Raw genomic sequence first — 12,931 nt, 5'->3', positions numbered from 1 at the left:
GTTCCCGTAAAACATTTTTTCAGCCAAATGTGAACTTCGGAGTTCGGAGTTAAGTAAAAACGCGACTTTTGGTTGCTTGGGTAGTGAATATGCATTTTATAAGTTTCTTTCGCTAAAAGTTGATAATATTTATGCCAATAGAGGGCAATAACTATCCTAGCATTAAAACTGCCATACATAACAACCATTCACACTCTGTTATCTCCAACATCGACCACCTGTCATCCGATGACAGAAGGTGCCAGTTTACACGGTGACGGTATCGTTGATACCATATCTAACACATCCAGTTCCCTTTTCAGTAGCACGTTTGGAACGAAAATAGCCCCGGAATGTGTTTGAGGGGTTTTTCGTTTGTACTGAAACGCACAATGATCCCTGGCATCTGATACCCAGCGAGATACCAGGAATGCACTCAATGCTGACGACGATGGTAATTTAAAATTCAAATAAAAACCGATGACAAACAACATACGAGGACGACGACGATGATGCTGCCGCCATGTTGCCGGTGAAGGGTCAAAAGCTCGCTAACATTGTTGTCATCAGTAACACCCGGTGGGCTTTGTGTTAGAAACTGTTTTGAATTGAAAAAAAAATTTTTTGCTCGATTGGAGCTCTTTGTTTTTTTTTTAGATTTTTTTAAGTCACTGATTTTTTTTAAATAACTAACTTAATTGAAATTTATTGATTAGTTCCATTGGGGATGCCTCAAGTTTGGAAAAAAAAACCCGTGAACTTCAACCCACGCTGTCTGCCTTATAGTAAGATTGACAAACCACGACAGCAGTGGTCTCGTTGAGTCGGTTCTGCCTGAGTTGGAAAAAGTTGGAAACGAGAAGTATGTATGAATCATCCCTATCAGTTTTGCGTGAAACCGCACTTAGTTTGAGACGTGACTTGGGTACTAGGTCATATCGTTAGGCGCTTGACACATCCAGAGGTCTCACTTTGATGGACAAAGTATTGTTGGAAGAATGAATTGACAAAAAAAAGCTCCACAGAAGAAACTTCTCGGGAAAGATTCATTCCTTTCTACTTGTTAAAGTATGGCATAAATTTTCAAGACCACCTGCATTCAACCTTTTCTTGGGAGAATGAAGCTAAAACTTTCGTTTCTTTGATGTGACTTCCTGTAGAAGGTAGACTTTAATTAAAAGTCGGAAAACTCCAGCAGAGTTTTTCAAACGAAGAAAACAAAGCTGGTCATGTTGCCATTTGTTTGCTGTTTTTTTTTTACTAACATGAAGGATTTTTTTTCAGTTTTTTACTTCTAAATAAATTACAATAATCTATCTGCGTAAAAAATTTCCGAACATTGCGGGACATTTAGGAGCTGCATTGCAAAAATAAAATTGTATACATCGGTAAACAAACTTTAAAAAAAAAATTAAAGCCCATGATGTCCCATTTGGATTCAATTTGATTAATTACTTTTGTTCCAAAAAAAAAAATGGAAGCTAAACGCGAAAGCCGGAATCCAATTTGCTAACGCGCCCGGGTGCGATCGATAAAATTTAATTCCATTTGCCATGTTCCCTATGGCAGCCGGTCTAGCTGCTAGGGTCCATAAACTGTCAGGCTTAATTATTCGAAACGGGGTGGTTTTTCGAGGGATTAAGCGTCACATTCTGATGGCATCTCACTTTTTGATGTTACTGTTGTAGTGGATAATTAGAAACAAATAAACTGAACATTGATGTCAGTTTTTGGATTTAAATGAATATCAAAATGATTTGCAAATTAACGAATCATGAATAGGTATATTATTTTATTTTTTGATTATGGAGAAAAGTAATAAGTGGCAATTCTTTTCGGATTTTTGAAAAATCCCTACACCTTTGTTGCATTCTACCGTAGCTATTTTCAATAGGCATTTGTGATTTGCTTGAAACTTTGGAGATGAGGATAGTGAAGGCCGGGGAAGGTTCCTGTGATAATTTGGAACCTCTCCCTCTTCCTGGAAGGGGGGAGGGGGTCTCTCATTTGAAAGTAATAAATCTTCATATCTCAAGACCTGATCTTGAAAATGGAACCAAATTTGGCATGGGATTGTATTTTGTTAAGAGGAATATTTTTGTGATGGCCCTTCCCTTTCTCCGGTGGGGAGATAACAAGGGGGGGTGGGGCTCTCTTACATTTTTTTCTTAACTCAAAAACTAAACGCGCAAATGGAACCAAATTTGGCATGCGAGGGTATTGGGGTGAACAAAATGTTTCCATGTCGATTGGTTAAATTTGACTAAGCGTTTTAAACTTTGATGACAGCTGACTGCATTTTTTATAGGTCATACTGTACAGGCTTTCATATGACTTGATGTGCTGCTGTGTAACGTTAGAGCCTATTGAAACCTATTGAAACTATGAAAATACCGCATAGAACTTCAGATATTGATTTCTAGTTTTGAACAAAGACAAACTTGAGCTTCAGGAAATCCTCTTAAGCATGGGTGGCCAAGATTTTCACCCAATTTCCTTATTTTGAAGCTAGCGTACAGCAGAAACTGAATTTCTTCATGAACATTTCGAATCATTGATCCGCCTGTGTGTGGTGAAGAATGATAAAAATAAGTGTAAAATACCTAAATGTAGAAATTTTGTGACCATCGGTTACAACATGGTAGTCTATATTAGTCCAGAAGCTGAGTTGAGAGCTCTTCATATGCAGAGGATATCTCATGTTTGAAGGGCTAAGCAACTCACATAAATTACAGACATGCTAACAGAAATACTCAAAGCTTACAGATATGCCTAAAGAAATGGTAAATTACAGAACAACGGTGTGCGATATGATAACTAAACCCGAACACTCTGGCAGCGATCAACTCACTGATGGTCTTCAAAAATTTCCGAGATGCCAGTAAAGGGTGATATGATCAAAATTTGGTCAAGGGAAAACGCGTGTAAAACGGTGAAATCGATTATTTGACAAATCAAATTAAATTTCTTTTTCAAGTTTAATTAAAGTCTGCTTCATTTAATATTGGAACAAATTCTTTTGCTCATTGTGGCGCTCCTAGTGGACGGATTTGGAAACTTTTTTCACCCACGTGTCGGGAAATTCATTACCTTTCACCATGTATTTATGTCATAACACCAAACGATAGCATTTTGTAAACAACCGCCATGGAAGCCGAACGGAGAGATCAAATTGTGCACAGTTTTCTTGAAAATCCATTGATGTCGGCATCGAAGCTAGCTAAACAGCTTAAAATGCCCAGAAATACCGTATGGCGTGTTATCAAGCAGTACAAGGAAACATTGACGACGGCTCGAAAGCCGCATTCGAAGCGTCGGAGTGGAACTGTCGACCGGAAACTGCGTGGAAAGTCATCAAGGCCGTCAAGAGGAATCCCAATCTTTCAGACCGCGATTTGGCCAATAAAGTCTGCTTCATTTAATATTGGAACAAATTCTTTTGCTCATTGTGGCGCTCCTAGTGGACGGATTTGGAAACTTTTTTCACCCACGTGTCGGGAAATTCATTACCTTTCACCATGTATTTATGTCATAACACCAAACGATAGCATTTTGTAAACAACCGCCATGGAAGCCGAACGGAGAGATCAAATTACGCGCAGTTTTCTTACGAGTACGAGTACGAGAATTTCTTCGAAACAGCAATAAATAATTTTTTTAATTTTTTTTATGAAAGAGTAAAGAAAATGCTACATTTGTATGAAAAACAAATTATGAATTCGTTTATAAATGACTGAACTACACGCAATTGTTTGTGTTCCAATATTAAATGAAGCAGACTTTACATCCGTCGAACTTGGTCAGCACTTGGTCGTACAGCTTTCGAGCACCGATTCTGGCCACATTGTTCTGCTTCAGCGTCCGATTTGGCTGTTTGCTGGCTCGGAATGACCTTATTCCTTCCCGGAGACGAATTCGTCGCACCGTACTGTGAGCGGCCTGGAACTTATTGGCCAAATCGCGGTCTGAAAGATTGGGATTCCTCTTGACGGCCTTGATGACTTTCCCACGCAGTTTCCGGTCGACAGTTCCACTCCAACGCTTCGAATGCGGCTTCCGAGCCGTCGTCAATGTTTCCTTGTACTGCTTGATAACACGCCATTCGGTATTTCTGGGCATTTTAAGCTGTTTAGCTAGCTTCGATGCCGACAACAATGGATTTTCAAGAAAACTGTGCACAATTTGATCTCTCCGTTCGGCTTCCATGGCGGTTGTTTACAAAATGCTATCGTTTGGTGTTATGACATAAATACATGGTGAAAGGTAATGAATTTCCCGACACGTGGGTGAAAAAAGTTTCCAAATCCGTCCACTAGGAGCGCCACAATGAGCAAAAGAATTTGTTCCAATATTAAATGAAGCAGACTTTAGTATGGGAGAGTGGGGAATCATGGGCCACTTTTTTTCGTTGTTCCATAACTTCTTTATTATAAAAGATAAAATGAAAATAAAAAATGGTATGGTTTTCTACATTTTCAAGGTATCATAAGGTACTTTTTTTAATTTTTTTATAAGTTATTTTCCCCAAATTCTGACTTTTTGAAAAAAAGCAATATTTTATGAATTTTGAAAAATAGTGGGGAATCGTGGGCCACCAAATCCAAATTGACCAAATAACATGCAAAGGTTATGAGTTGACTCAAAACTGTGATTTCCTAATTCATTTCGTTATTTTAAAGCAATTTCTGATGATGAAATAAAAAAGAAAGCTGTGTATGATCGCATAGATTCCAAAACCTGGCTCGCGAACCATTTGGCAAATGTTTTTATATAGGATGGACAAAATATTTTTCATTACTCGTCATTTGGCATAAGAAAACTTTACAGATAGGTAAAACGTATTTTAAGTTCTGAATGTGTATAAAAACATTAAAATATAGATGATTCAAGATGTGTGGCCCACGATTCCCCACAAGTTATGATTTGCAAATTGGTTGCGTTTGTGTGACTTATTGATGTTTCATCAAAAATTCCTTTTCCATGTGAATGATCATGACAAAACTAAGATCATAAGCGTATGAGAATATTTTTGTTATGCACTTAAGGTTCCCCATCGATGAATTTAGCGGATTTTTTTAAATTATGTATATAAATTTTTCTAACTTTTTGTAGCATGATAAATAAAAGAAGCATATGATGCGTATTTCAGTCAACAACACATAGGAATATATGCTCAGGCAAAGCGACGACGATGACAGTTGGTTTGAGATTTTTATCTCAACACACATCTGAGATATTAAAAGTGGCCCACGTTTCCCCATGGCCCACGATACCCCACTCTCCCCTATAAAATTCCGGAAAAATATTCAGGTAGGCTTCCGCTTTTCCAAACCCAAATTGCCGGCCTTACGCTTAACCTCTTCCATCAGATTTTGTACAGCCACCTTGTTCACCTTCTTCGCCGCAGAAAGCCAGTTTGCCTTGAACTGCTGCTCGTCCTAAGCAGTTTTTTGGTCTTCTTTTTTAGGTTCCGCTTGACAATAGCCCAGTATTTCTCAATTGGGCGGGGCTCTGGCGTGTTGGGAGGATTCTTGTCCTTGGGAACCACTTGCACGTTGCTGGCGGCGTACCATTCCATGGCCTTTTAACCGTAATGGCAAGATGCCAAATCCGACCAAAACAGTAAGGAGCAATCGTGTTTCTTCAGGAAAGGCAGCATACGTTTATGCAAACTGTCTTTCACGTAAATTTCTTGGTTGACAGTCCCGGAAGCTATGAAAATGCTGCTTTTCAAGCCACAGGTACAGATGGCTTTCCAAACCAGATAATTCTTCTCGAACTTTGACAGTTTCATGTGCTTGAAAATATCTGCTACCTTTCCCCTTCCTTTTGCCGTATAAAACTCCTGTCCGGGAAGCTGCATGTAGTCGGCTTTGACGTAAGTTTCGTCGTCCATTACCACGCAGTCAAACTTCGTCAGCATCGTCGTGTACAGCCTCCGGGATCGCGCTTTGGCCGTCGTATTTTGTTTATCACCGCGATTTGGAGTCACTACCTTCTTCTTAGTCGATAATCCGGCTCGTTTTTTGGCTCCATGCACGGTTGTAGACGATACACCCAGCATATTTGCAGCATCTCGGAGATAAAGGTTAGGGTTTCGCTTAAAACTACCGGCAACTCTCTTTGTCGTCTCAGCGGCTTCCGGTTTTCGATTTCCCCCCGATCCAGACCTTCTGGCTGTCGACAAACGTTCCCCAAACACTTTAATTACATTAGTAACGGTTGATTTGGCAACTTTTAGCGATTTTGCCAGCTTTGCGTGCGAGTAGCTCGGATTTTCACGATGCGCGAGCAAATCTTTTTTACGCTGCTCTTCTTCCTTGGACGGCATTTTGACAACTGAGGAGTGAATTCCAAAATCAAAATAGGAGCAACATTCTACACACACACCTTCAATATGAGGGGTGTTCAGGTTTTTTAAATGCAAAATTGAAAGAAATACGTCAAGTTGATATTGACCAAATTTTGACCGTATCAACCTTTATGTCTGGTGGTGAACTATTCATGCGTCCTTCCTTAGGTGAAATTTATGACAACAAGAAAAGTGAAAAACATTTTCTTCTAGGTAGCTACATTAAATAAAAAAAACAGCACGACGTATGATTTTCAACGATTTTCAGATTGTTAAAAGGTTTATCTAGCTCGTGACAAGTCCTACTTACCATGCCGTTCAAAGAGTTTAGTTTTGTGACGTCTTGTTCAATTTGTTCTGATAAACTTTGTTCCGCATCAAACAAGACTAATTTTTACTCCAAAAGCGCAGCAAACCCTCGGTATACTTCTGCTTATTTCAGCACAAATACGTCACGCAGAACACCGGAAAATTCTTTCACATCAGTGATGAAAATAAGAGGTCCCAAGTGACTCCCTTGTGGTTCACCACTGTTGACCAAAAATACACTGAGTGTGATATAACTATAACTCAGATGAACTGATGTACAAGCTAAGCCATGAAAAGTGCGTGAAGTCTCTACGACGGGTTTGAATTAATTTTATGTTTTTTTTGGTTTAGCAACCAGATGTCTTCGAGTACACCAGAGATATGACAGTACTGTCATAAAAGTGCAATGTTAACAAAACAAATACAAAAAACCTTGTCGGTTCTGACAGGGGTCGTATTACTAGTTGACTAGTTAACAGGGTCTTTTGGCACCAATGGACAATAAATTCAATTGAAATCACTGCTGGATGACTATTGAAGGATGCGACTTCCCAATACCTTGTGGAGGGTATTTGTGGAAACCACATAATGCCAAGCTGATATTAAGCTGATTGCTGACCGGGTGGCCACAAATAAGGTCTGTTGTAATAGTGATGCATAACTACGACTAGCGAGTTAGAGGGAAGGGCGCTCATATATGCACAGGGCATTAGTAGAGTTCAGTATAACCCACACAGTATTACGAAACTTTTTTGAAACCCGAGAACTGAACTACGAAACCTGAACCAATCAATTGACCTAATGAAGGGCAGGTCTATACAAAGACCTGTTCACTTGAACGCCATATTTAGCGAGGAGTTTCGCTGAAATTACCAGTTCGAGGTCCAGCACCCTTTCCGGTACTCAAGAGCTTAGAAGAGCAAGAGATATTTCTTCGCGAGAGTAGCGAAAATGACACATCAGTTGCAAATTACGGATTACACTTTGACTGATAGCCATGCGAAGTTCATTGCCTACTGAATACTCTCAGCAGATGCTGCTTTTATCAGGCGAGTGCATTCAAAATTTAAAAATTTAATCCAAAAGGGTCATTCTTTCTCGTTTGGTTGAACGACTAAAGAATCGGTAAGACAGCTTTAAGCAACCAACCCCAAGTGGTATTTCCACTCAGGGCAGGATCGTCAACGTGCTTTTTGTTACGATAAGTTCAAAACATATTCATATGTTTCTATGCAGTCGTTTTCTATTGTTTTACTCTGCACGCTTAAACTGCATTACGGTTATTCATGTCCGTTTTTGCACACTTACACGCTCCTTTTTTTAAACTCAAAATTAAGTAGTTTTGGTTCAAATCAGCACTTCAGTGGCAGCCCTCAACTTTGAGTTTGACTGGGCAATCGCAAAACTAAGTTTTGCTAGGCTAAGGCTGCTTTGCAATACTAAGTTCGGCAGTCGAACTCAAATTTATTCTTTTTATTCGAGGTTTTCAGAGACTTAAAGGCTTGTTAAAAAATTTTATACCTGTATGTTGCTATTCCGGAACATTTCATTGCAATTACAGAGTGGTGGAAAGTTTTGACACTTCCGACGAAAATAAACTGGATATTACTTCCCACGGGAAATAAATAACAACCGGAAGTTTCCGGACATTCCAAGCCGCTCACCATATGATAACAATGACGGACAGAATTTTACGCTGACACTGCGGACATTCCATTATGAAGTTCCTTATAGTCTTCCGGTAATTGTTCCGGAACGACAACATTTTGCGTCGTGTTTGTTTGTTGCTGTTCCGGGTCGAAGTGAACTCGCTAAGTGTTTTCAGTCCAAAAAAAAGAGTTCAATTTTTAGTTTATAAGGTCGAACTCAGCTTTGATCCCTCGCCGAAGGAAAAAGGGATCAATTTTGAGTTCGCATTTCGAACTCCGTTTTGAACCATCGCAAGGAGGAAAAAGGGTACGTAACTTTAAGTTCGTAGAATCGAACTATGTTTTGAATCTCGGTCGAACTTAATTTTGAGCTAAAACAAAGGAGCTTGTAGACTTTATTTGATTTTTTTTGTTTTGCTCGCCCAAACACAACCGGAAATGCAGAACAAACTCGACGACCTCACCGAAAGTTCCAAGGCAGCAGGTCTCAAAGTCAATGTCGGAAAAACCAAGTCGATGGAGATCAACACAGCAAATCCCTCCAGTTTCATGGTAGCGGGGCAACAAGTTGAGAAAGTGGAGTGCTTCCAGTATCTTGGTAGCCAGATAACGCCTGATGGTGGTACCAGGAAAGGCATCGAAACCCGAATCAGAAATGCCCGATTTGCGTTTGCGAGCCTCCGAAACATCTGTCGTTCACGCCAGATCTCTCTACGAACAAAAATCCGAATCTTCAACTCAAACGTCAAATCCGTATAGCTGTACGGGTGCGAAACTTGGTGCACGTATGCGGTAACGACGCGAAAACTGCAAGTATTTGTAAACCGCTGCCTGCGGAATATCATCCGCGCTTGGTGGCCTGGCAACTGGATCTCGAATGAGGAACTACATCGCCGGTGTCATCAAAGGCCGCTAGAAATCGAGATTCGGGAACGTAAGTGGAGATGGATTGGGCACACGCTGCGAAAAGATGAAAACGAGATTTGCAGAGAGGCGCTAGATTGGAATCCAGAAGGACATCGAAGAAGAGGCAGACCCAGAAACTCGTGGCGGCGAAGCCTAGCCGCTGAAATCCGAATTGTCGACGAGAATCTTGACTGGGACCAGGTGAAGACGCTGGCTCCGGATCGTCAACAGTGGAGGTCTTTTACCACGGCCCTATGCACCGGAGGATCGGCGCGGGATCATTAAGTAAGTATGAGTATCGTAAACAAGGTTTAAAAACTGCACTAGTGGACCTAAAAATCAGCCTTTACCCCAATCATGAGTTCTCAATATTTCAACGCTTTTGGCATAAGATGTGAACGCCAGCGGCGGTGATTCGATTTGGAGACCACCGGCACAACAATATTGCGTATGACTGAAGGAAACAAAAAAAAAACCTTTTCATGTCCCTCCCTATCCCATCACAAGATGAAGAAGGATAAAAACAAACGTCAGGCAGCCAGACTCGACTGAATTGATCCGCTCGGTCCATGCTATGCCTGTGTAAGTAAGGCGGTACTCCTTGTTCCAAACCACCGGCAAACAACCAGAGCCAAGCTGCCCGGTTCTAAGCAGCTGTGTGTGTGTGTGTATGTAACAGTGATTGAAATCCTCAACCATTTTCTCATCAGAGGCATTCAAAATACACACTTTGAGGCCTCGTATAGTAATACAGGAGACGATACATATACATTGATTCAAACCTCCCCTCATGAGGAGGATCTGCTCCGAGAGACACTATCCGTTCGCTGCTCAGAACGAACTCTCTCAACGTTCGGTCGCTACATGATGCATGATGTAGACGAGGCACACATACTCATTTACGTTATTGAATTTGATGGACTCAAGCCGATAGCTTTCGTTGAGGAGAACATCTTCAACCTCGCCGCAAAGGTTGAGGCAACAACGACAACAACCGAACTTATTGCATTGCATAGGGCCGCAACGTATGGAGCAAGGAGAGGGAGGAAAAGAAACGAAAAAACTAGCTGCCTGCGTGCGGTTGCTGTGCAATAATAGCAATAGCAGAAAAACCTCGGGTATTCGATCCAGGCACAAACGAGGAGACTCGGGTTTGCTCTGCCTTTTGAATTCGGTTTCCTTTAAGAATGTAACAGGAGATGAGTGAGAGCCATTCGTTTGGTTTTTTGGATTCGCTGCCTCGAATGTATATTGCTTCTTGAAGGCGGGCCATGTGAGAGCGTATGCATCATCGGTTTTGTCGTTTTCGCTGCCTCAAAGCAACCTTTGCTTCCGAGTAAAGCGTTGAGCGAGAGATAGTTGATCAATTCATGCTCAGCAAAATTCAATCACTGGTATGTAAGCAGGCAGTCGTGTGTAGGATACCTCCAACGTAACGGTCGTGGAGTATCCGAGTCGAACGCGCCCTCTGCGACGGAAGCTGTGGGGATAAGACAATACCTTCTCCACAGTCGAACTCGTAGGGGGAAAGTATTCACGTCGTAGAATACTCTCGGGTAGAGTGGTCTCACGTCGCCGTCGGATGAGCCACTCGGGTCGGGTAGGATGACATCACCGTCGGGATTCATCTGAGTCGCAAGTGTCTAAGACCCGTACGTGTACTGTGACAGGCGCGAGTCTAGGATAAGCTGCTCTCGATCGGCTCACGGCGGGCAAAAAGCCTAGGGTTGCCAGCCAAAAAGGGAAAAGGAAGACCGGACCTTGGTCGGAGTAGAATGCCCTTTCGGCGGGGGGGCATTTGAGTAGTGTGCGTCCGATCCTAGCAGTAAAGCAAACAAAGATAAGACAATACCTTCTGCCTATGCCGAGCTGTTTAGGTACGTCGCGATCGTTGTGTAGAATACCTCTACCGCCGCGGAGTATCTGAGTTAAACGCGCTCCCTACGAGGGAGACTGCGGGGATAAGACACGACCTTCTTCGTAGTCGAACTCGTAGGGGGAAGGGTATTTACGCCGCGAAATACTCTCGGGTAGGATGACTTCACGTCGTCGGCGGGTGAGTCACCAGAGTCGGTGTAGGATGAATTCTTCGCCGGGAATCATCCGAGTAGTTTTTCGTAAAGCCCCGGAAGTGTGCTGTGACAGTCGCGTGTCCAGGATAAGCTGCTCTCGATCGGCACACGGACGGGCAAAGAGGGCCTCGAGCCAAGCCAGGCGGAGCCAAGATCTCGAGTTGTTAGAGGAGAGGTCATTGGTCTCTTGCAGTGGTCTGGAACAGAGGCGGAGCGCACGATTTTCGTGGGAACCAAGCTAGTCTCGAGTTGCGAGTAGAAGCCGGATCTCAAGTCGATAGAGAAGAGGTCCTTAGTCTTGAATCGTAACAAGAGGCAGGGTATATATGCTGGAGTTTGACTCGAACTAGAGATGCCGATGAGCGCTTAAGCGCGGACTTGGTCTCCCATCTCGGGTATAGCCGTCGTTGCAGGTCCGGGAGGGAATTATGGCCAGAGGCCCCAGGTGGACTTTATGGCGTAGGGGTACATAGTATCATGAGTCGTCCAATTGCACCCATGGATCCAGAGTAGCATACTGGGGGGACTCGGTCGCTCGCCGTGCCTTGAAATGCAATCCTTTAAAAGGATTTATCACCTGGGTGATCAACTAATAAAAAAAATAAAAAAAAGCAGTAGGAAGGCAAGAAACAGATTCTCCTTTCCAATACTCTTTCCCCTCATAAGACAATACTGGCTAACCCCTGGCCAAACGTCAGAAAGCCAGCACTGTTTGATTTTTTAAGATTGGGTGTGGCAGATACACTACATATGACAGTTAACCCTCATTTATTATCTGGCTCAGGTAATACAGTGGTGAAGCTGTCGGATTGGCAAGATGAGAGTAAAAGTTGTCGAGAGTTCAATTCTCACTATCCGATGGCATTTATTTTTCTTGTTTGCATGATGAATAATCCAATAGAATGTAAATCTCAAAAAATCATTTTCTTCTATCGCTTGAATGTTGGGGTCATGTATTATTTTGCTTGGGAGTTCGAGTTTTTATGCCAGTACTGCTTTTACAATTATATCATCCTTGGTATAATGCATGTTCCAGCGCTTTTTTGGCATAGAGTTAGTGCCAAGCGGTATTGAAATTTTGCAACTTTTTCTTGAAATGTAGATTTTTGACAGCTGACAGGACTCTTTTATTTCCAAGCTGAGTAAATTTACGAGTAGCACAAAAAAATTAACAGTGTAATGGTCGGTTTTCGTGGTTTGCTAATTGGAAAAAATACGCTCCCAATGCACAAAACCCGGATATAGTGCATGGCTCCGTGCGGTAAGCCATTCCAATTTCCCTAGGGCAATTTAACGTTCTTTTGATGCTGCAGCTTAGCCATAACAAAACCACCCTCATAATTCGGTTATCTGATACTTTGATGGAAATATGAATTCACTGAAAGAAGAGCCCGCAATTCGGTACGCGGATGTCCTGTTTGTTGTGTTTGTCAACCAAGAAGACACGGAATCCCATTATGACAGGGAACCGACAAATGAGGTTGGTGGAGCTAGTTCCACCTCATAATCAAGCGAAACAAGGGAAACGAAATGAAAAAAAAAGTCGAAACCAACATCCCAGCATCTGTCGACGCGGTTTGGATAGGTTCAGAATTTCGGAACATACGATAAGTGGCTTATCCTGATGAGCTTTTCCCCAGTCAACACTCATTTTCATTTTCGCC

General features: G+C 42.0%; 1 protein-coding gene across 8 annotated transcripts in view; it reads right to left on the bottom strand.

Annotated features, from left to right (window-relative positions):
* LOC129740721 (peripheral plasma membrane protein CASK) overlaps nt 1-12,931 on the bottom strand; it is a 214,080-nt gene that overhangs the window by 129,992 nt on the left and 71,157 nt on the right. The window lies entirely within an intron of this gene.

This window comes from Uranotaenia lowii, chromosome 1 (assembly GCF_029784155.1).
Source record: "Uranotaenia lowii strain MFRU-FL chromosome 1, ASM2978415v1, whole genome shotgun sequence".
NCBI classification, from domain to species: Eukaryota; Metazoa; Arthropoda; class Insecta; order Diptera; family Culicidae; genus Uranotaenia; species Uranotaenia lowii.
Note: the sequence above shows the minus strand (reverse complement) of the source record. Positions and strands in the feature narration are given on the sequence as shown.